The sequence below is a fragment of the Buteo buteo genome, chromosome 13 (assembly GCF_964188355.1).
Source record: "Buteo buteo chromosome 13, bButBut1.hap1.1, whole genome shotgun sequence".
Lineage (NCBI taxonomy): Eukaryota > Metazoa > Chordata > Aves > Accipitriformes > Accipitridae > Buteo > Buteo buteo.
Window position 1 is genome coordinate 6892118 of NC_134183.1, and position 23438 is coordinate 6915555.

The 23438-nt window shown below is 38.2% G+C and overlaps 1 protein-coding gene across 1 annotated transcript in view; it reads left to right on the top strand.

Annotated features, from left to right (window-relative positions):
* The window catches only part of CA10 (carbonic anhydrase 10), a 212572-nt gene that overhangs the window by 127905 nt on the left and 61229 nt on the right, over positions 1–23438 (top strand). The window lies entirely within an intron of this gene.

Below are 23438 nucleotides of genomic sequence, written 5' to 3' on the forward strand. Positions count from 1 at the left end.
TTATATATAGCTTCTGGAAAATAAGAGTTTTCTGAACTTGGCACTGCTATACTTCAGTCTCTGAACAGCATGTGTTTCCAACACTGAAGTTCCTTATAAAACCAGGATGGGGTAAAAATCACCTCAGTAGCTGAGCAAATAGGTCCCCCAGTGGCTTTAGGCATTCATTATTAAACACAAAGTAACACTTAAGGTACTGAGCAACTTCAAAATGAAGGCATAAATGTTTAACTGCTTGGGCATTCACCTATACAGGTAATACTCCAACAATAGCAACTGTTTAGCTTCATGTGCTTTAATGTTTTTAAGCATTTTTTCTTCATTTATTTTAGAAAATGATCTTATTTCAATAGTAGCTCCAATGGGAGCTATTGGACAGTATTAGGCAACAGGAACAGCTTAGTCCTAGTAATACACCTTTAAATATCATGTGGTATTTTTGAGCAAACATAAAGCTACTAGAGATTTCAGTTCAGCTTTATGAACTCTGTAGTAAATACAGGATAAAGCAGTTCTTTATTAGACTTCTCAGTTACAAAGAGCCAAATGCTGTTACTCTTGCTACCACTTGGGATTTGCTCTAATAACCATCAGTGAAGGCAAAGAAGATCTTTTTCCTTTTAATTACACACAGTCCCAAATCACTGGCATTATCTACCTGTATTTAAGACTGGAATTTAATCCTAAAATATAATTTCCATCATTAAAAAGTTATCATTATTCTTTTGTGTATTCCGTGCAAGGGAAGTTTTTCCTTCAGCTTCAAAATTTCATTTTCAGAAATATACTCACCTGTCTAACTTTGTAATATGATTGCTATTATTTTATTCAGTGGTCATTGTTACCCTTAAATAGAAAAATCTAAGAAATCATAGTCCTCCGTGTCACTATATGTAGGGGGTTTAGTCCAGATTTAATCTTCCTGATTCTGTATCAACTTTATTACAACATCAATGATTTAAGTTTTCCCAAACAGCCCTTCTGGAGAGCTGGCTGGGCCTGTGACTGTCAAACCAGTGCCCCAACTTCTCTGTTACAACGATGCATAAACACACCTGTGGGCTATGTGCACTTGATTCCTCTGCCACCTTACACTGCAAGGACTAATATTTTCCGGCAGTAATTCAAAATATAATCTAAGGAAAGTATGCTTGCTTATGTATAATTGAAGACATAGCTTGTCTGGCCACATCTGTAGCGTCTGTAGTCACGTGAAAGAGGAAAAATTCAGTTAGAGTCCTGGATCCCGTTCAATGTTCTTAGCTCATTCCTATTAAAATATTGTTTTGCTGACAAACTGAGATGACAGCAGTGAAACGTGAGATGGTGGAATCCCAAAATGTCTAATGCACTTACTGTGCTATGCTGTGTTGTAAAACCTAAATAAATTAAATAATGCCACTTTTATTGTCATCCTTCAATACTGCAGTATACAGCCTTACTTTCAAAACCTCTCAGGTCATCCTGAGAAGTACTGAAAGACCTGTTTAGACAATTCCTAGCTAGGATCTACAAGGAAGGGAATAGATTTCTCCTCATTCTCATATCTCTCTTGCACCCTCATCAGGCAAGCTAACAGAATTTTTGAGCAAATGCAAGCATCTCCCTTATTTTCCATTTGTCCTCTTTGAGAAAAAAACCCAACCTCTTCTTTCTGGGGAATAGAGTTTGCATTAATTGCTGCTTCAAACAGCATATACTTAAACATGGAAATTCAGTCTGAGATGAGACAGTAATGGAAATCTTGGCCCAAAAACGGCAACAACTTTTCTCATAAGGATTCAAGTGCAAAAGAAAAGAGACAGAGAAAATATGCTACAGGGCACATAAAGAATCGATTCCAAACAAAATGTGTTTCAGAGATTTCCCACAAGGCATCAGCAGCTTCTTAATGCAGTTCATTCACAAATTCCTTCAGGGAGCTCAGTAAATAAAGGCAGCTGATTCCGCTTCTCTACAGGTCCCTGTGAAGGAGTACATTTAAATGTACTTGAGGATTCAGAGAGACGCTTAGAGCTTCCAGAGCAGCTGATAGGCAGTTGACCACTCATTGGCTTTGGTCCTAACAATTTAGGCTGAGTTAGGGTCAAAAGTCCCTTGTGGAGCGAGGTACCATTTTCTAATTGAAATTCAATGGCAGCTGAGTAGCTTGCTCCCTTGAATGTCCAAATCTTGAGTCAATGATGGCTAAATGAACAGAAACAATTCTCATGGCACAGTACTCTATTTGTAGCTCTGCAGCCACCTATCACTCTAGTGTCTAAACTCATTTAAACCATCTAAACTCAGTAGCAGTTGCAGAAATCCTAATGGATTTCAAGGACTCTCCAGCAGCACCTCATGTTTTTGGCAGCCAAACCTAGGCTGTAAGCAGCAACTTCATATTTGGGCGAGGTGCTTTTCTGTTTTCTTTTCTTTATGTTTATTAATTCCAGTCTAAAGGTCTAAAGAGAAATTGTAGGCAAAAGAGCGAATGAGAAGGGAAAGGACCAGAGCAGCACTGAATCCAACTACATTAAACATGAAATTGTCTCTACAATAAATGGCTATTTCTGTTGCAAACTATGGAGCAGAAAATATGTGATTCGGCAAGATCATCCACAATAACTTACCAAACAAAATGGAATCTAAAGAAAAAATTACTTTTGATCAACTTCCTAACATGAAAAATCAAGAGATCTTTCCAAACCCTGTTTTCTGAGAGTTTTCCAAAAAATACAAAACCTGTCCTAACTTAATTAAAAGAGAACACTTTACAAAGTGAAACAGCTTCTGAGCTTGAGAGGTAACAAGAAAAAATCCATACAAATTCAAAACACACAGTCATTCCAGACTCTTGCATTAGTAGCTTGACCACCCACACACATTTCCTTAAATCTCTTTTAAGGTTTTGGGCTACAGACTATTGAAACAATTTTTATTCCTCATAGTATTCTATATAGGGAAATCACAAGGTAAATGTTCTGGCAAATAGTATCTATGTAGGCATGAATACCCTGAATGTACTTTTTTGTTACGGAACAATAGAACAGTGTTTTTAATGCCAAGCAAAGATGACAAGGGGCAGAAGACTAATGAACATCTGTAAGTGATTGGAAAGGTCTAGTGTTAGTCACTGCACACAGGTCAGGGTGGGTTTCTTTCTCGTGCATAGAAGGATAATATATCACTATGAAAAAAAAGATTTGTGAATTAGATGTAAAGAAGTCCAAAAGGAGAAAATACTGCAGGAGAAACAATGTTGTTGGAAATATTCTTTATAGTTTGTAAAACATCCACTGAAGTTATCAGGTCTGTCCTGATGCTTCATAATTTGATGCTTCAAGGATATAGTAAAATTCTATTTTTAGGATAAAAGAGATGCCTCTCTTTCTCAAGACTTCTGAGTCACAAAAATCCATATGTTTTAGCTAGCTTTTTTGAAAATTGGGCGCCAAATCCCTCCTGAAGTTCAATGATGTCTAACTTCCTCAGGCTCCTCTGAAAAACTGTTTTAATATCTGTAAAACTGGTTAATAGTTCTAATACCACAAAGAGCTAAAAGCAACACAAGACTTACTGACTTTATTAGGTTAACACTAACCACTTCTCTTCCTGAAAAAAAAATGAAAAATCACTTACTAATTATAGAAATATTCAGCATAAAGCCTGCTATAATCTCCTACCATGTTCACAGAGAACATTCTTTCTTTTATGCCTAAGGTCAATAAATAATAAGAGTTGTGAGCAGTTGCGTTTACCTTTACTATTATTTAAATAGGGGGAAATAGTGGTTTCTTAGAGAAGCTGTGCATCTCACAGGATGCTATGTTCATCAACAGAGTGAGCTGCCACTGTACTGGGACTCCAGACATGAGCAGCCATGACTGCAGATTGGTAATGCACATAAACCTGAAAAAGTCCTCTTCTGAATAGGAAATTTCTCTGCACTGGCAGACTGCAGCCTGATTCTGCATGATACCAGCTCTGGCTTGATGAAATTCACGGGCCAAAGTAGCAGGCAGACGCTGGGTATTCTAGTAGCATCCAACTGCCAAAAACCATTCTGTGGTGCTTCTAGACCTGGGCAACCAGCTGTGAGACATGGATTCAAATGACCTGGAAAGAAAATTTGGCTTCAATGAAATCGATGGCAGAAGTCTTATTTTCTTCAGTGAAGCCAGGATTTCATTCCTGGCAGTTGCAAAGCTTCTGTTTGTACTGAATTGTTTTCCTACTGTCAAGTGTTGTTAGATTTGGGGGGGGAGGAGGCTGTTTCTCCTGGAATTGTTTCTGTAGCTGAGCCAAGATCTAGAGAATTTATCTCAAACAAGCCACTTCTACTTTTAATTTTCAAAGGAAACTTGCGAAGTTTTCTTGCCTAGTGCCAAGGAAATAAGACTTCTTTTTTAGCAGAAAACCTGAACTTGGATACAATTTTATAACTCAAAATAAGACGTGAGTAATGAGGGCTTCAGAAGCGGGAAAATTTGTAAAGTTGTAGGCTGAGCTGTAGGCAGGCCCTATGGGAAGGTTTTGCATCCAAATCTCAGAGAAGCCAGTGGTCAGTTACCTCATATTCTTATTTACCCAGATACTACTTACTGATGGAGTTATTGATGCAGCACTAGAATTTGAGAGCTCGTAGCTTGCAGCTTTACATGCTGGTCATTAAAGAGCACCGCTGTTGCCGGAAGCTACCATGCATGTGGTATTATACCTCCTGGTTTGAGCTCAGCTAAGCTGCTGCCATGTATCTACATGCACTGAGACAAGTCTCTTGGTTGCACAAGCAAAATTCTGATTGTCTCTATCCTTCCTCCAGCCAATCTGCAAGGCAAAGATAAGCAGATCTCAAAAATGAAAAGGCAGGTAGGTATATTTTGCAGCTACATAGAAAACAGCTAAATATTAAGAATAAAATCCTGTTTTCTCTGCTAGTGAGAAGAGAAGTCGAAGGAGCCTATTGTCCCCCCACAGTAGCAGATGGCAGTCTTGCACCTGGCTCCCTAGGCACTGGGAGCAGCTGCAGCTCCAACCAGATTACAGCAGAGATGTTCTAAAGTCACAGGGAAGAATTACATTCCTAAGGACCCTTTGAAATAATTTGACATTGACTATCTTTTTTCCCTGCTGCAAAAGCCCCTCTTACATGTCAAAGTGGAATTGGCATGCAGGCTTGGTGACCAAGACCTGCTTTTGTACCACCAATGCAAACTACCGCGGTTGGTAGTTTAGCCATAATCATCTTTCATGTCCCTTGCTCAGTGGTATCAAGGGGTTTTCTGTCATGACAGAATAGTTGTCATGCAAGTTTAAACTCAGTGATTTTCTGTAAGTCCATTTTTTAATTGTTTCAGCTGGGCACAGAGCAACCCCTATGCTATTGGAAGAGATTAAAAAAATAATAATAAATGTTTTGATACCTGGTTTTGAATTCTTCATAGTGATGGGGTATAAATTGACTCCATCAAAGTAGCACCTGAGGCACAGTAACATCACAGACAAAGGAATTTTGGTGTAAATCCTATAGCACAAAGCACATGCTTGCACCAGCATGTTTTAGAAACATGTTCTGTATTTTGAAAAACACATTACAGTTTTTTGGGTACTATCAGTAGCAGCTAGGTGTAATCTATGAAATCAAGTGCTGAAACTAGAAGTATGATTCCTTACCTGGAGAATATACACAAGCTCTAATCACTCCTACAGTTGAAAGAAAGGTTAAAGACCAACATCTATAAATCAGAATTGTGTGGATTTCCCATCCCAGAATGCCCAAGGCAGCCTCACTTTGCATGTCTGCATTAAAAACATATCATTCAGTAATAAATGACACCATTTCAATGAAGTTTGGCATATGGTTTATGTCTAAAATACAGGCTGGATTATGTACATTAGATTTGAGTAAGAACCCAAACACAAGATCTTTGGAGGCATCAGAAGAACTGGTCTTCCCAGATCAGTTTTCCTCTATTGATTTAGTCCTTGTATCTCAGTGACTGAAACAACTATTCACTATTAGAAAGCATTTTACCTGCTTAGCCCATAACTAATTTTTAACAGCCCCTGGGGACTAAGCCTACATCCCTGTGCACTGGAAACTTTTGGATACGCTGAGAGGGTGCAGAGTGCATGCCAGGGAACCAAAGTTAATATATACTTTATGGCACCTTAGTAAATATTAGGTTTTCTCCAGTACTAAAGACTGAAACTCATGATTCTAGAAAGCAGCAGGCTGAAATGAACAGTTTCCTGAACAATGTACAGATATTGCTTAAAAAAAGTATTTCTTACTTTTGTAGACTGTCATTTTATTCTAAATAGGCTACTTCTCCATATCTGGGGTTTAATCCTGCAAATATAAAGGCTATTTTGTCAGGCATTGGAACAGGCTGCTCAGGGAAGTGGTTGAGTCACCATCCCTGGAGGTATTCAAAAAGCACATAGACAAGGCACTTCAGGACATGGTTTAGTGGGCATGGTTGACAGTTGGACTCGATGATCTTAAAGGTCTTTTCCAACCTAAACAATTCTGTGATTCTATGATTCTAAATAGACAGGAGTTTTCCTTCTTTAGGTTCCTAGTTTGTCCTTCATGTGCAGTTTCATGTCTGTATGTAACTATTCACAAGAACAACACTGATATGAATACTCGTTATTCCAACAAATAGGATATTTATTTCTGGATAGAATTACACAGACCTAGTTGACAATGTATCAGACCAAATCACTGGGGTTGACTTTACTTTTATTAATGTATTAACCTCTGAGCTTTCCGTATACCGTGTCATTGTTGCTGACAATAAAAAGGGAGAGTTTCAGCCTTTACCTTTATTTAGTTGCACCTACAGTGTATTTTACAAGAATGTATTTGCTACTGAATGCAGTAACAAATCTTTAAATTTATTGAACGACTCAGGGCAGCAACCATTCTCTGAGGAAAATAACCCTCTATGGAAAAATAAAGCACAAGTTTAGAACACGTGAGCAAACCAGTTGATTGCAGTGCTCTAATACTTCAGTTGTCATTGGAATAGTAATTATAATTCTAACAGAACTGACAGACCATTTCAGGGGTATTTGAAAATTATTTTAAAAGCCTTTAAAAATTATTAAACTGCTGGAGTATGCCCTACCAGTAACTTATATGGTCATATTGCTTTGACATACTATATACGACCAGAGTATTGCAACGTTCACTTTGGTTGGCCATTATTCCCCTTACTCATGTGGATATTTGCATAAGGGTTGGAGACTATCTGCAGTGCTGCTCATTTGGAACTGGAATTTATTGTTCACTTAGCTCCTAAAAAATAATCTAATTTTTCAAGCCAATAGAAAATTGTGTGAATTATTCACCTTGGTTCATTATTATAAGATATTTTATGGTGACACCACAGAAGTCATTATTTATAACATATGGGATCATCTTTTACCAAATGTTTTCTCCTTTATCTCCTTGTAAATGTCTTGAAACTATGAAGTAAATCTTGCATCATCCAGTCAAAAGTGCCCAACAATGATAAATAGTCACATTATGTGCACAGGATTGCAACTGTAATGTTTCTCCCCAAACTGCGTATTAGCTTTTACTTCTGAGAAACAAGACTTTTGATATGAATTTTTCCTTAAGTGCTTCACTTTATCATAACACTGAATATCTACCCTGCAGTTTAGATGCAGATGGAACAACAATTAGTGTTAGGGAGACCGTAGGCTTCTGGTTTTGAAAGAGAGTGAACTAAAATTAAAACACAGATTTAAGTGTGAAGGAAAACCTATTACTTGCCAGAAGTAAGCCAGCTGGAGTAGTGCGTGAGTGAGAGAGAGAGAGAGAGACTCTGTGTGTGTTTGTGTGTGTGTGTGATAAATTGTGGGAGTGAGTTTAACAGCAGCAGTCGGACTTTGGCAGATTAATGTAACGAAGAGAAGGTGACTTTTAAAATACCAAACCAGAATTTTTCTTCAGGAATTACGGCTACAGCACAACCAAGGATACTGTGACACTGAGTTGGAAAGCTCATTTTGTTTAAAGAGAAAATGCTTACCTGATCTGTTACTAGATGTGGTCAAACCAAAAGAAAGACGGTTAAAACTTGGTGAAATCTTCCTGTTTAATTGTGTTTATAATCCTGATTCAGGTAAGACCAGAAGCAACTTTCCTAGTTTCTGTAAAATATATTTTTAAGGAAATATCTGCCTAGAAGCATCATTACATGGTGTTTCAGAAACACCACATTCTTTGCATTAGAAGCTTTGTCTGAAAACTGACCTGCCAGTCCAGGCAAGCCTTCTCTAACTTTTAAGTAGTTCAGCACCTTGTCCCATTCTTTCATAGTCCTCACAAAGAAGCCTAAACTACAGCAGGTTTCTGGTTCAAGTGTTGAAAAAGATGCACTGGCCAAAATTAAGCCCCTTTTTGTGTTATGCTTTATCATCACATCTTCTTTCTAGCTTTAAAATCCCAGAATGAAATCAATAGGGATTTTGTATTTATTTTGAGACTAGGATTCCATTCTTTGAACTTTCTGCCTTTACACGTCCTTAGACATGGAGAAAGCCAGACCACCACTGTTTAAATCAATGTTGCTGCTCTATTACTGAGAGCAGAATCGGGTACAGCAACAATGTTCCTATTGTATGTGTATGAAATGTTCCGAAAACAAAACCAACAGGGCAGAAATAAGAGCAGAATTTAGTTAATATTAGACAAGATATTATTGTTGCAGCAAATTATGAGGTGATGTCTTGCTGATTTAAGTCTCTGAGGAGTGCCAAAATTGGAACGTTAGGTACTATATTGACAGGTTCATGTAAAATTCAGTACAGCCTGCTACCCCTTGGCAGCCATTCTCTGCAAGAATGGATGTGTCAACCCTCATCAGCAGCAGTGGTGGCCAGTGCAAGACGTGCCTCAGTGTTCCTGGAATATCCTCTCTACCAGGCTGCTGTGTGGGTGCTGTAACATCCTTGTCAAACAGACAGGCGGCTGGTCAGGGTGGAAAGGCCTTCCCACCGGTACTAACGCTGGCAGATGTTTTCAGTGTTCCTTGCAAAATAGTGACAGTTTAGCTGAAAAGAAAAGACGGCGCGATGAGCAGCAAAACGCACTCCTGCACGCCTCTGTAGGTGACCCGGTAGGGCCTGCAGAGCTACCTTCTATCAGTTTAATATTGGGAAGGCGGGGGGGGATGTAAAGTCAATATTCCTGATGAATCAGAAAAAAAATCTCCAAAGCACAGACCAGCCCATTTTTACAGCTATTAACTATCTATTCCTACTTACTGGTGAAATTCCAAGGTGTGAATAGAGCACGCAGCAAAACAAGACATTTAAATGTTGTTTAGATTTTCTCCCTGATCACCGCAAAAGCTTTACTTCTGTTTTTTTAAGATGGACTAAAAATACCTGCCTCTTCCAGTTACACTGCAGAAATCAATAGGCAGGAAAGCAAATTACTGCTCCTTCTCTTACATCTCTGCTATTATGGTCTCAGCGGAGTAAAATTACTTTACAGTTAATTAGATTTTTAAAAAATATAGGATGGCTTCTGTATAATTCCCTTGGGTGTTTCTGTACCTCCCCAGCTTTTTAAGTCCATTTCCGGGAGATGAGGCATTGATTTCAAGGAGATTTAATAACCCATTGGTAACTGTATAATCACCTGTAGCTGCCATGCTAGCATTGGCTAGACTTTCTAATAGCTATAAGCAGCAGGTCAATACTTTCAGCAAAAATATGTATGTGTTTTCACAGCTCAGTCCTATAAAAATCATCTGGAGTTTTTAAAATGTGCATCTACTTCAGGGTTTCAGTTCAGCTCCGGAGTGTGCTTTCAAAGCAAATCTTCTCATCTCTACTTACTGAGATTTAGTTCACACCTGGGGAGCTACCCAACATGTTAGCAGACATTAAAAAAAAAAAACTTACATCACTGGGGGGGGGGGGGGCAACAGCGTGGATGAGGATGTGTGGGGCTATGCAGGAGATTTCAAAGACATCTGAAAACACACTTCTCACAGTAAGATCCCCTCTCCAGCAATCTGAAACTTCTGATATTTGAGACAGCGCATCTTCTCACCCAAGGTCTTGCAGTTAGGAAAAGGTACTCTGTAGCTAGAGATAAATTTCACAGGCATATTAAGAAAGAAAGCAGAATAATTCTTTAAGTATTTTGATTTCTCATTTTTAGCTGCCATAAATCTATTGCTGACATTTTATCTGGGTTGCTTAGGTTGGTGCCTTGCCTTGGATTTTAACTTTATCCCATGGATAAAATACAAACCGAAACAAAACTAAAAAATAACCCTTACATGGACATCCGTGCTACTGTGGCTGAACAGTTTTCGCTAGCAATCTTCAGTGATGTCTGAGCATGATGCTATAGGTTGTAGTACAGATGTGCCCTCAGTTTCAATCTCCTGTTATTTCAACCACTTTCCTTTTGAGCTTGAGGTAAGCTCTTCCAGTAGGCAGTGCGCAGCAGCATAAAGAAGTGGTGTGCAGTTAGCACGTCTGTTGGAAACATTCCTCTAAATACAATTATTATATTTAGGTGTTGTGCAATTTGAAACAAATAGGTGGAAAACTGTGACTTTCCAGGGTGAGAGACCACCCTGGGAAGTGGCTTCAAAATACCTGCGATCTTGTGCAATTTAGTGAAGTTTGTAGCAAAATATTTGTTCTTCAGAAATCCCTTTCTAGATAGCAGAGAAAAGTCTTTAGCTGCTTAGCAGAGTAGCATCTGGAGCATCAGGAACTCCATCAGCATTGGGGAAATCATCCTAGTCTTTCCTTTTGTTTGCACTGACATTTTTATAAGGGCTCTCCTTTTAGCACATCATTGATTGAGCTTGAAATAGCATAATCAACTCAGTGGGAATTACCAGTAATAGATTACAGCCAAATTCCACTTTCAGTTATGGCTGGCTGAGTCCATATAACTTTGCTGCAGTTACTGTGTATTTACCTTAGGGTAACAGGGATCAGAATCCATGAATCTGCAGTTCCAATACAGCACGATATTTATAAACCTTGGATGGTAATTACTAATTGAACTTCATTGTTTAACTGTAGGTTGTTTTTCTCCTGAAGAGAACTACCCATTATCATTAATTAACACTATTTAATCAAGATTCTACTTTCTTTCCGATTTAAGACATTCACGTTTACACTGAAAATTTTCAAACCAAAATTTTTTTTCCTCACATTTGACTTTAAATATATGTTATAGTTTATTACTACTTTTTCCTTCAATCTTTATATTATTTTCTCACATGTAGTTAATTTAGTTTTGCTGAGCTTGGTTCTTTACAGGGAAAAAAGAGAGCTATGCTTGGGTTTAAATGCTTTTGTCTCACTGTTTATAATGATTGAAGTTGTGCTTTGCACACTAGGGGTTATTATTCACATGCTGTATCAGATTTTTATTTTAAAGTTATGTCCTATTTTATGGAGAAACTTTCCTAGTAATATCTGGAGTACAAGTTGGAATTCCAGGTTTTTTTGATCCCTGCCTCAGTGTACAAGCCAGATTTTCAGTGGGTGCAGGTCCTGCAGTTTGGTCTAAGGTGAATACATACAAAATGAAGCCTTCGTTGTTTTAAAAGAATTGCATATTCCCAATGGATAGATGAGAAAACATGAAAATGTGACATGAAAACAGTAGAAGCAACATGTTAAAAAAAGAATCACTCCATATATTTCTGAAGCCACTCTCATTATTTCAGTGTGTTTCAGGGAGTTTTGAATACTTTAGAGTGGCCAAAAAATTAATAGAATCAGTGATAGCTGCTTAAATGGGTCTTATTTTTCCTTAAGGTAATGTGTAGGTGAGGCCTTTTTTGAGTGTTTATTATCTTTAGCAGTCATACCTTAACAGATAATAACAGATATTTTGGATTCATTTGGGTTTTGATCAGATTTCCAAAGTAGCTCAGTTCCCAGTTAACAAATATGGCAACAATCACTCTTTTTGAACCCCCAGTAGCATCTGTTTTTCTCAGTTTGAGTTCCTGGCCTCAAAACACTTCTGAAAGTATGGCCCTGATCGGAGTACAGGTAATGTCCACATACTGGAAAAGACATGAACATTAACTGGAACCTGCTATGCTGTCAGCTGAACAGAGAAGTGGACAATACGGCAAAGTCACAGTTCCGGCATCTGAACTCTACCACCTAAGAGAGTTTGAGCAGCACATCTCAAACCTGCTCACTTTTCCCAACTTATTAAAGAGTTACAGTCTGCCACCGGTTGCAATAAATAACAAAATGCATGCATGACCATGTCTGTCAGGTTTGTGACTAGAAGGATGTCTAGGTCTGAGCTTATTCAGAAGCAGATGGGAGCCCAGCAGGTAGATAAATGCAAACCTCACCTTCAGCGAGCACTGGACAAAGAAAGGTCAGAAATTAGACTGTGAGGAAAGAAGTCACAAGTAACACAGAGCGTGTGCCTAATGACACTAGGGAGGAGGAAACTGTCTTTTCTCTGCAGATACACTGTTTCCATATAATAATTTAGCTATCAACGTCTATTCAGTTTTTATACTACTTTAATACTGACTGACATTTTCTTTAAATTGTAACTTGTGCAATTTAATGATAACCTTTAATTTTCTTCTACCCTTATAATGTAATGGGAAGCAACAAAAATAGTAAGAACTAAATTGCAGACATTAGAAATACTTTGTATCAAAAGAATGTAAAAAAGCTCATTCAGGCACTATAATGCATGAGAATTTTAATGCATGATGGCTTTCAACATTTTGTTTTCCTACAATAACTGCTCTTTGGCATTAGTTTGTGCATGATTAATATTTTTATTATTGTGTGGAATAGGGTCTCTTCTACCCCAGAATGATGACCCAGTTTTTAGAAACATTAAGAATTTTCATGTCCCGCAAACTGAAGTTTCTGAGCTTTCTTTTAGAAGACCAACCTGTTCATGAGTAGCCCATTTCCCCATTTTGCCTGTCCACACACATAAAAAGGTTCTCTGTTTAACAATTTCTTACGTCACAGAAAAGAAGCCTGGGTCATTTCAATCAATATGTTTCATGACCTGAGGCTTTTGGGTCCCTTTGTTTAATAGTATAGTGCAGAAAATATTCTGCAGAATTGATTAAATATCTACTTGAAATACTTGTATAGATAAGTGCTCTAGATTCCATTTTTCTTAAATTGTTTGCATGTTTGAAAAACTAATCATTCTTTAATGTGGACCCAGTACTTGCCATATCTTCCATTTTTTCCCCTTGGTCCAATTTTTATGTGTTGTTTGAGCGTGACAGCTCTGATATCAGAGAGTCTCAGAAACCTGTGACTTTGGAAGTAAATTCAAGCACTGGCTTACAGTAACTATTTATTGCTGTTTTGCAAATTATGCTGCTAGTCCTGTCTCCTATTCTAAGTTATGTCTCATGGAAAGCCTGCAGATAGGAAGGACCTGGCAGTCAAGGTGCAATTATAAAAAGTTACCCAGGAGTTTTAGTTTGCACTTCTGCATTACCTTGCACAACCAGGGAGGTTCACTGTGATGAAGGTTTTGGGTTTTAAGTCTAATACTGTGGTTTGGCTGAATGAACTCTCTCTCTATCAAAGGAGATAAATTTTTACCATGTGTGCATTGCCAAGGCTAATACCAGCCTGTTTATGTATTTAAGCTTGTTTTATTTTGTGTAGTCAAATGGTATCCCAACTTTCTCAAGTATAACTTACTAGAGAAATGTTGTTCAGGAAGCACCTGAAGGCGTTTTTATAACTGGCAATGGAAAGACAGTGATCCCTTACAGCGAGTGAAATTTCACTGGGCAGGATTTGGTAAAAGAACATAGGAAGGCACAAAAACATATAACTTCCTGATTTAATTCCCTGTCCCCCACCCCCAAAGAAAGTTATAAAATTTCCTTAGTTTTATTAAAAGTACATAGACTGCAAGTCAGCCCAGGCTGAAATTTTACCAATTCAAATGCAAAATTCTGAAGACGTTTTTCACAGGTGATGTTAGCTACAGAGCTGTCCTGCTCCCATTGCTGTTGAGTACAGTGATGCTGACATGCAGATTTAGGTCAACTGATGTCTGCCTGATTATGCTGATGCCCCAGCATACCAAGCTCACATGTACAGTTCTGTCCTTTTAGCTAAACTGCTGAATTAAGAAATCTGTATACATAAATAGCAGTATGATTCAACTTGGTTCATGGAATCAGTCAGTTAATGTAAGTTTGTCTTTCATTTCCTAGACTGTTTATGAACATGTATGCACGTGGACACGAGTGCATTCAGGGGTGACTTAGAGATTAGAGAATCAGCCAGGGTTACAAAGATACTTTATATGAGTTGATCTGTATTTCTTCAGACCCAAATATTTTTCCTTTATCAAGAACTACCATGCCATCTGAACACCTACATGGCCTTTTACTACAGTCTGCAGGACGCAACATATTTAAGGGTCCAACATATTTAGCAGATTCTACCCTCTCATGACCCACCCCTCCTTCCAGTTGCTGGGCCATCAGCTCCTTTGGAACCGAGATCCTTGACTCTGGCTGTAACAGTATGCGTGAGGACTGCAATTCATAAAGATTGTGAATCTTCTCTGTGTGTCCTCACTGGCTCGCCTAATTGAAAAATGGGTAAATCAGCGGCCCAGAGTGAACTGACGGCAGAATTGGAGGCTCTGTTCACTCATCTATATTAAACAATGAAACAACTTTGACCTGAAACAAAGCAGGTGAGGTGCCTGCTTCCCTGTCTCCATGCATGCACACCCACATGCACTCCCTCTTCCGTCACCCACATCTCACGTGTATAACAGTATTGTGCAAACACACTTACATATTTATAGCCTGCTGTAATGTTATTACTTATTTTCTTGTGCACACAAGCCTAATTACCAGCTATCACTCGATTTACTTTTGATTTAAACGTAATTAACAATATGCTTAAGTAATGATTTTGCTTATGCCTACTAACTGAAGCCAAACTTGTCAAACTATTGCTCCATTAATTTAATTCTTTCTCTTGATTTAGGGAAATTCAATTACTCTAATGCAGTTAGTCGTATAGTAAATGTTTTCAGTTCTCTTCTGTTGCTTAGACGCTTCCAGAGTATTTTCTAGATTATTATAATTTGTTGCCTAGGGAGTGCGTAAGCAAAAAATGATATCTTTATAAATTGTCAGATGTACCTGACTATTCTGTACAAATTCTGTAGCATAAAAGGCATTAACTTTGTTTCAGTTTTAAATAATCTACCAAATGTCTTTTCTTCTACAATATCATTTTACAACTGGGGAAGAAAGTGATCCAAATAACTGTTATGATTGATGGTCTTGTCTGTCACTGTCAGCCCAGCACACATTAGCAGGATGTTCCACAGAGACTGGAGATGGGCTGGAAGGGAAGTATTCCTCCAGAAACAGAAGAGGAGCCACCTTCCACCTCTTTTGCCTGCCTGGGGCTGGGTGCTGGACTTCAATGGCTGAGGGTCCCAGGGACATATGCCCCAAAAGCTACATGTTGGTGCACAGGGTGATCTTACGGGCTGCACCTCTGCACTATGCAAAAAACCAGTCTTTCCTTAAAGTCCTATAATTCTGCCCCACACCACTGCTATTACATGCATTCCTACTTGGCTGTTTTAAGTATATGTTTATTTAAGTTTTTAGCCATATGAACCTTATTAAAATCATGGAATTGCAACTGCTCAGATCATTAGTGAATTCTTCCCCCACATTAGCTGGAGGGGAGTCTTTCAAATATGGAGCATGTCACCTTAACTTACTAATATGCTTGAAGATAACAACAGCTTGTTACATGTTCTGGTTACTGACAACATATGAGTATTTAGGAACAGAAGTAGTATCCTTAAGGTCTCTGAGAATACATACTATGCTACACTGGATGACTAATGCCATTCACTTGCTAGTAAAATTCTGAGTCTGTGCCTATGTTTTTAGCTGTATCCCTCTATTCAGCTGCCTGGAACAAGGCAAGACAGAGATGCTGTTGTGATGTCTCCCAGGACTTGAAAAGATAGCCTAGTAGCAGTATCCCTATTGATGTAGAGATAGCTGTCTTGTGAATATTGCTGGCATTTAAGTCCCTAGCAGTTCAAAATATACCCTGAATAAGAGAACGGGTAGGAAAGGACCATGTGGGAATCCAAACACAAATGTTCTGCCTTAGAGAGCAGCATGTTGTTAGCTGCCAGCTTTTGAAAGGTTTGTGGTCATTTGGGGGGAATCTTCAGTCATCTATACTATGACGCTCCAGCTCAGTGAAGGCTCATTTTATTCAGCACAGCTGAGGACAAGGGCCTGCATTTTCTGAGTGATCAGGCCTCTTAAAATCTCCCTTGATAAATAAAATAAATGATATGTGCCTCTGCTGTCATCATTTGAGTGAAAAAGACCTGGCTTGAAACTTCCCCAGCTCCCACTGATGCTAGCAGAACTCCAAATCTGAGGGTCCTGTCTATGCTGCAGTTTGTACCAGTTTATTTAACAGTAAATCAGTTTTGTTACATAGATACAGCCCCTCTTAAACCACAATCTATCTGCCTTGTATTTAGTTTCCCTAACAATTAAAAATAAATCCATGTAAACTATTACATAGTTTCCAGATAAAGACTTGAAGCAATTTACTTAAATTGATCTAAAAGTAACTAAGACTTTCATATACACACACACACACATATATATTTGTATGTTATAAATTAGGAATACAAAAATGGTGGGAGCCCACAAGAAACAAAACAGAAAGAGAAAAGTGTTTTTAAGAGCTCTAAATTTGGCAGGGCGCAGAAGGCAGAGGAGTATTAGGCAAAGGGAAATCAAGCTGTGAATAAGATTGCTGTGCCAAGAGTTTTGATTAAATGATGCCTGAGTTGTTTCCCATGAATACCTTAGCCCACCTGGTGCACCCTACCCATTCGTTACAGTTTTCTCCCAACATGAAGCTAACCGAAGCGTGTAGTGCTGTTCATACATATGGTTATGTAAAATTACACATCTTAAGCTATGAACAATAGCTGCATTACATCTTAACTTGCATATAAGTTTATTCTTATGTGTAGTACATTCCGAAACTCTAAACACAAAGATCTAGCATTCAAACATAATTCACATCAAGGCCCCATCAACCAGGCAACAGATCAAGGCTTATCATCCTCCTCGACACTCACAAAGGGGCACATTCAGGGCATTAAGTTGTGCATTTTGTGACGTCCTACAAAAAGCACTTTATCCAGACCTTTGCTGATATTCATGTTACCCACAAATAGGATGGCACAAGAAGAGAAGAGTCACTGCTAGTTGCTGTATAGAGCCTTTTGTTACTGAGAAAACACGATGACATTTCAATCTAACTGAAGAGGTCTTTCTGTCAAAACCAAGGAAGATCTTAAGCTTTGCTTAGAGCCAAAAATTTCAGAAGTTGGGGTAGGGTGGTGCCTCTTTCCCCAGTAGAAATAGCCTAATTCCAGCTGACCTTGCTATGGTTTTGAGTCCAAAACCCGGGGGGGGTTACAGGATAACCTGCGTGTTAATTAGCTTGTTGTGAATTCTTAAACATTGCATAGATCTGTAAAACTCTATTTGTTAAGAATCCTCAGATCTCCTATACTGCCAGGAGACAGTCTGTCATTTCATCAAAAAAAAAAAAAAAAAAAAAAAAAATCACTAAGGAATTCTGAATCTTAAAGAAAAACAAAATATTTGGAAACAATAAAGTATTTTATTTCAAATAAAACTCTAGGTATGTGGACCAAATGGCCGGGTGACCTCCATAGTTTTTAGGCAAAAGCATTTGCTTAAATTCATATCTTGTGTGCACATGTGCTAACATGGGATCAGTAGCCACTTGACTTGTACAAGTAAACATGCCCACCATTTTTCAGCCATGTTAGTTAGGGAAAGTTGAAAATTTACCCTAAACCTGATTTAGTATCTCATAAGCCTGATTTATATGTGCTCTGCTATAAATGATCATTGACTGAGTATTCAAAGCAGAAAACCAAGTGAACTATACATGAAGAATGACTACTTATCTTCACAAGGCATCCTTCCCTGTGCATATTGAATACTTTATCTTTTCAATGGTCACTTACAAATTCTCAGCTATAAACTCTAGATCTGATTCTCCTCTCACAACAGTGTAAATCAGAAGTAGCTATACTGAAGCCAGTGGATTTATACTACAGTAAATCCAACATGAGAGAAGAATCACTCAGTTTCCCACTGACATCAATAAAAAGAACACCAGACTCCATATAAATAAATGGCAAGAAACTTCCTTGAGTCCATTCCAGTTGGCGAAAGTTATTTGATAAATACATTTTAATGAAGCCCTTTTAAGCTGTGTTATATTTTACCTGATGTCTATATGGAAATTCTTAGAAACTGGTTTACTGGATGACATGTAAGATACTTTGATGCAGTCATCTATATGTATATGTAAGAACAGGAGGTTGGGTGTGCCACATATGGAGAAAAGGTACAATTTAGGGTTCCCAAATGGCATCTTTACATAATTGTTAGAAGACTTAAAGGAGCTGAATAGCTGTAGTGGTAATAAAAAGGAAGAAAATCATATAGCTAATGATAAATAAATATTTGCACACACATGCCACACAATCATCACTAATTTAATGTCAGAAGACAAAGAGGAACAGCTGCTAGCTGTATTTTCCATAATAAAAAAGTTCATAACAATTTAAATGTGGAACTGATACCAGATTTGAATCCATTGCTGTATTTTGCAGGTATTGTTAAATATTCCTGAAATTATCGCTTCCCATATATATTTAGTAGTAAGAAAAAGTTTTTCTTTTTAAAAGTATGTGGATTCTGTGACATGACAGGTTTTGCTGTAAATAGGATCTTGCTTTAAAACAATAAAGAGGAAATTCACTAGTTATCAATCCAGCATATTGCACAGATTGCAAATACCATATATATTGGGGCTCTCAGCAAAAATAACATAATTTGACAGTAGTTTGAAAACAGACCTCTTGCATGTCAGAGACAGTATGAATCCATGGCTGCACAAGTTTCAGCAGACAGTTGTTACACAACTTTCTAGTTTTAGCTCCCTAGGGCCAATTAGCTGCCAGTGGAATCATATTGTTTCTGGTTCTAGGGCTGCCTCTGTCAGCCGCAGCTCCAAGTTCTCTGTTTGAGAACATCAGGCAGCGTGGTTGTGCTCACCACTGATCTAATTTTGTTTCACTGAAATGCTGCTGTTTAAATGGAAGCAGACTAAGTCTGGTACCGATACCTCATGAAAACCCAGTCTGAAGGCTTCAGCATTGAGGTTCAGAGCTGGAGACAGTGGTCTGCATGTATTAGTGACAGTGAGTTAAGCAGAGAGAAGAGAGACTGAAGGCCTTGTGGGATCTGATGAATGTGTCAGTGTGGATGCAAAGAAATGTCCTGCTTTATCCCCCAAACACTGCGACAGAGAAGTTAGAATAGAAGAAATGTTCAGCTCTGCTAAACTAGCCCATAGCAATATGGAAATGTGGTAACCTGCAGCTGAAAATGGAAATTTAACCAACTCCCGAGATGTATGCAAGAGAGGATAGGCTCCTCCTGTGAATTTGTCCTGGAAAAGGGAATGTACTAAATACCACAGAGCTGAGCATGACAGCTGTATGGAATTACTCATATATTAAAATTTTGTAAGAAGAAATGAATGCTTTGATTTTGTCCCAGTTCATGTTGAATCATGTTACACCTCGTAATAATAATAGTAATTTTCAGATACCATTAACATTTTTAGAAGCAACTATTTAATATTCAGGGATTCTTTTTTGTCTAATTTATCAATGTCATGAGTTTAGGGGGGCTTGAGGGGGATGTTGTTTGTTTGTGCTAGGATACACTCAATCAGTAAAAATCTTTCTGCTTGACAAGTCAGCTTGTCCCTGCTCATTTCTAGAGTTTTCATTTGAAACCAAACTGTCTAATCTCTCTCTAAAAATTGTTTACTGCTCTTTTATCACCACTTGCTTTCATAAATGCTGTCAGTGCATATGATACCCTCTCTACTTCAGAACCTGCTCATAGCTGTATATTCACAAAGGTGATAAAATACATTTGATTTTCACTGAAACAAGCTTGAGGGCCCTGTTTATAGAATATCTCATACAGTCATGCAGTATTAATTCCATTTGTGTGGAAGTTAAGCTGTGAATTCCAAACAAAATAATAATCATTCTGCCTCACCGGGGTGAAGGTTGAATTTGAGAGTGTAATCAAGTTCCAGAAAATGGAAACACCCCATGTCATAAATGAGAAACTGTCTGCATAGTAAATACCATAATTTAAAAATTAATATTAACCAGAATTAATTAATATCAATCAGAATTAATTCTTCTCTGCTGCATACTCTTAACCTGTAAGTGGAGCACATACGGTTTAAAATTTTCAGTAAACACACTGCAAAGCTTGAACAAAACTTCCTAAGATGCAATGTTTTTCACGTTAGTGTCTAACTTCTTGTTGTTGCGTGGTGTATCTACACTGTAGGCTGCTAAACCATCCCATAGCTGTCATGCTTGCAAACTGAGCCTAGGATTAATTTTGCTTAACTTTGGAAGATAGAAGAGGTTGATCAGAGAGGAGCTCGTGTCTCCCCATTGTTTCACTAGTCAGTTCACGGTTCCGACCGCTTCCCTTTCCCTTAGCTGGGGCTATTCCAGAGCTCTACTGCTACCTCTGAAAGGTGCTTTATCGACTCCCTGCTGTAGTCCTGCAGTGGTGCAACATCCCACATCTGCCCACCACTGAAGGACTGCTTGCTTACAGTAGTGTGAGCCATGAAAGTTGAGCTTCTAGTCTGCAGCTCTCCCACTGATCCCTGCACTAGATCTGAAAGTGTGGAACTGGAAAATAAACCCCAAGCCACCAAGCTGCAGCTCTTCCAAAAGCATAATGATAATCCTTTGTAGTGTTTGTGGTTTGAACTATCACTAACAACTGCATCAGTAGCAGAGACCCTGAAGATAGGCTGGTCACAGATCAGAAGGATATCAGGAAACATGAAGAAGCTCCTTAATTAATTTCTAATCCTTTTTCAGCCTTAATCTTCTTTTTCATAGTAAGATCTGGCATTACACATTTTCTGCACACATGCTTTCTAGATGATGTAGATTAAGTCTTACGTCTCTGATTTGCTAGAAACAGCATGTTGGTAGGTTAGCTATTACTGCAGCCTCATACTGGAATACCCCAGGATTATTCTGTCTGGGCTGATATATTCAGCTAAAATACTCATTAAAAGTATGTGAATTTGGTCCAGTCATCCAGGATTTTAATCCATGCTTTGTTCTGTATTTCACAAGGGTTTGTTCAATCTCTTTGCCATAGCTGGTGCTGTTTTATTTGTCCATTTATTGCAGAATTAGACTTTGCATATAGCAGTGCTGGGGCAGGGGGCAGGAGGACTTCTGAATACCTTGTGGCTAGTGTAGGGAGCACATTTCAGGAATAAGAACAAAAATACTGCAGATAGATATTTTGAGTACATATTAGTTATCCAATTATAATGAAAAGGTGGAGTTTTTTCCTTACTAGTTAATGGTATAGTGTCTTCTAATTTCTGATGTGAATACAGAAAATAAATGGACAGGCCTTTTCTAATAAAATAAAAAATATAGATGCAAGACAGACAGTCAGCAGTGCATGCTGAATGGTGAAGCCCTATACTCTTAACAAGACAAATATTAATCTTTTCTACTGAACTTTTTAACACCCTCCTCCACAAATATCTTGTAGCAGAATCTGAAGTCTCTGAATTTGGGACATTTGAAACATGAATGTTAGAGAATTCTGTCCCTATAAAAATCTGTAGCAAAATAGTTTCAGGATCCTATAGAAGGATCATAATGGGCTTTTTTCAGTGCTTTCTAGAGAAGCTTCTAGATTTCCTTACAATTAAATAGGAATTTTTCATAAAGATAGGGAGTTTTTTTAATAAGGAGTTAGTCAAATTTACAAGTGTCTGGGCAACTATCACCTGATCTTGCTTCTGCTGATTCCAATAGGAGAATATAAGGCTGCAACTACACTAGAGATACACAACGGTATGTTCATCCTTTCAAACTCAGAAACGAAGGTAGGTCAGTGCTGACAATGTGTTTTGAATTGTTCCTATGTCATATGCTCTTACAGCACTACCAGATCCTCATTTAGATAAGAATTTATAATCTGTCCCACAGCTTTGATCAGGAGAAAAATGTGTTCGCTAGCTTGGATGAAGCACTGCACTATGGAAATGAAAGGCTGAACATTCATTGAGCATTTTCAGTTGGGTAGAACACACACATTCCTGTGCTACATGCTTTTGTCAGGATTTAGGTATCTTTCAGACAGCAAATTGCAGAAAGCATTCAGAAGTTCTTCTGCAAACATCACAAAGAATAGAGCCACAGAACAGACGATGGTTTTACCCAGAAGAGCACAAGACCCTAGGGACCTTCCTACACGTATTTAACTTGCTGCAGAGGTACGTAGGAACAGATACTATAGGAAAAGCAGACTTAGAATTATAACTGTGCTGACTACCCATGTATATAGGACAGTAAAAGAGACAAAACTAATAAAATCACTGAAAAATGAAGGGAAAAAAATCACTTTACACAATTACAGATGAAAACATTAGGATTAGCGTGTTCCTAATAGCCTAAGGGACGTATTTAGGAGTTTCCTAGGATTATCAAAAGCAATCCTCTCCATTGAAATGTTATGACTTATAGAATTCTGTTTACTCAGCATTTCTGAGAATGAGGTCACGTCTCCTAAGGTGCCTAGATGTGGAAAAAGTTGACCTAGATCAGTATTTCTCAGACTTTCAGCATGTGTGGACCATTTCTGGTTCAGCCATCTTCATGTGTCCACAGGTCCCCACAATGGGCTCCACTGCCTTGAAGGGATTCTGCTGCGGCCAGCTAGTGAAGGTAGTTGGCAGTCCCACGTCCAGGGGGAACTAAGTTACTGACATTTGTCACTTTGTGCCTCCTCATTTCAGTGTGATGGCATCAAGGCCCAGGGTTTGAGGAATGCTGTTTGGCCTAGACTGTAGAATTTTTATCTTAGAAGCTGTTGGTTTGATTTTGTTTTGCTTTTGTATAAGAGGACGTACAAGGAATGAAAGGCAGGGATTTAGGAGTATTAATTTTTTTTTTTAATATATAAATGAAAAAGACAACAAGCAACAGTATTTAAACTAGAAACCTGAAATCCCTTAAAGGTGATTTGGCCATAACATTTTTATTCAGGTTTTTACTCAATACCTATTACTATGTTGTCAATTGTCAGCTTGTATATATCACATTTTGTTCAGTAATCCCTTGGTGGTTCTGTTATGCTTTATCCTCCATAAATTTATGTTGCAAGTCTTTTTTTGTGCTAGGAAGGCATAAGCTGGTAGGAAAAAAGGAAAAAAAAAAA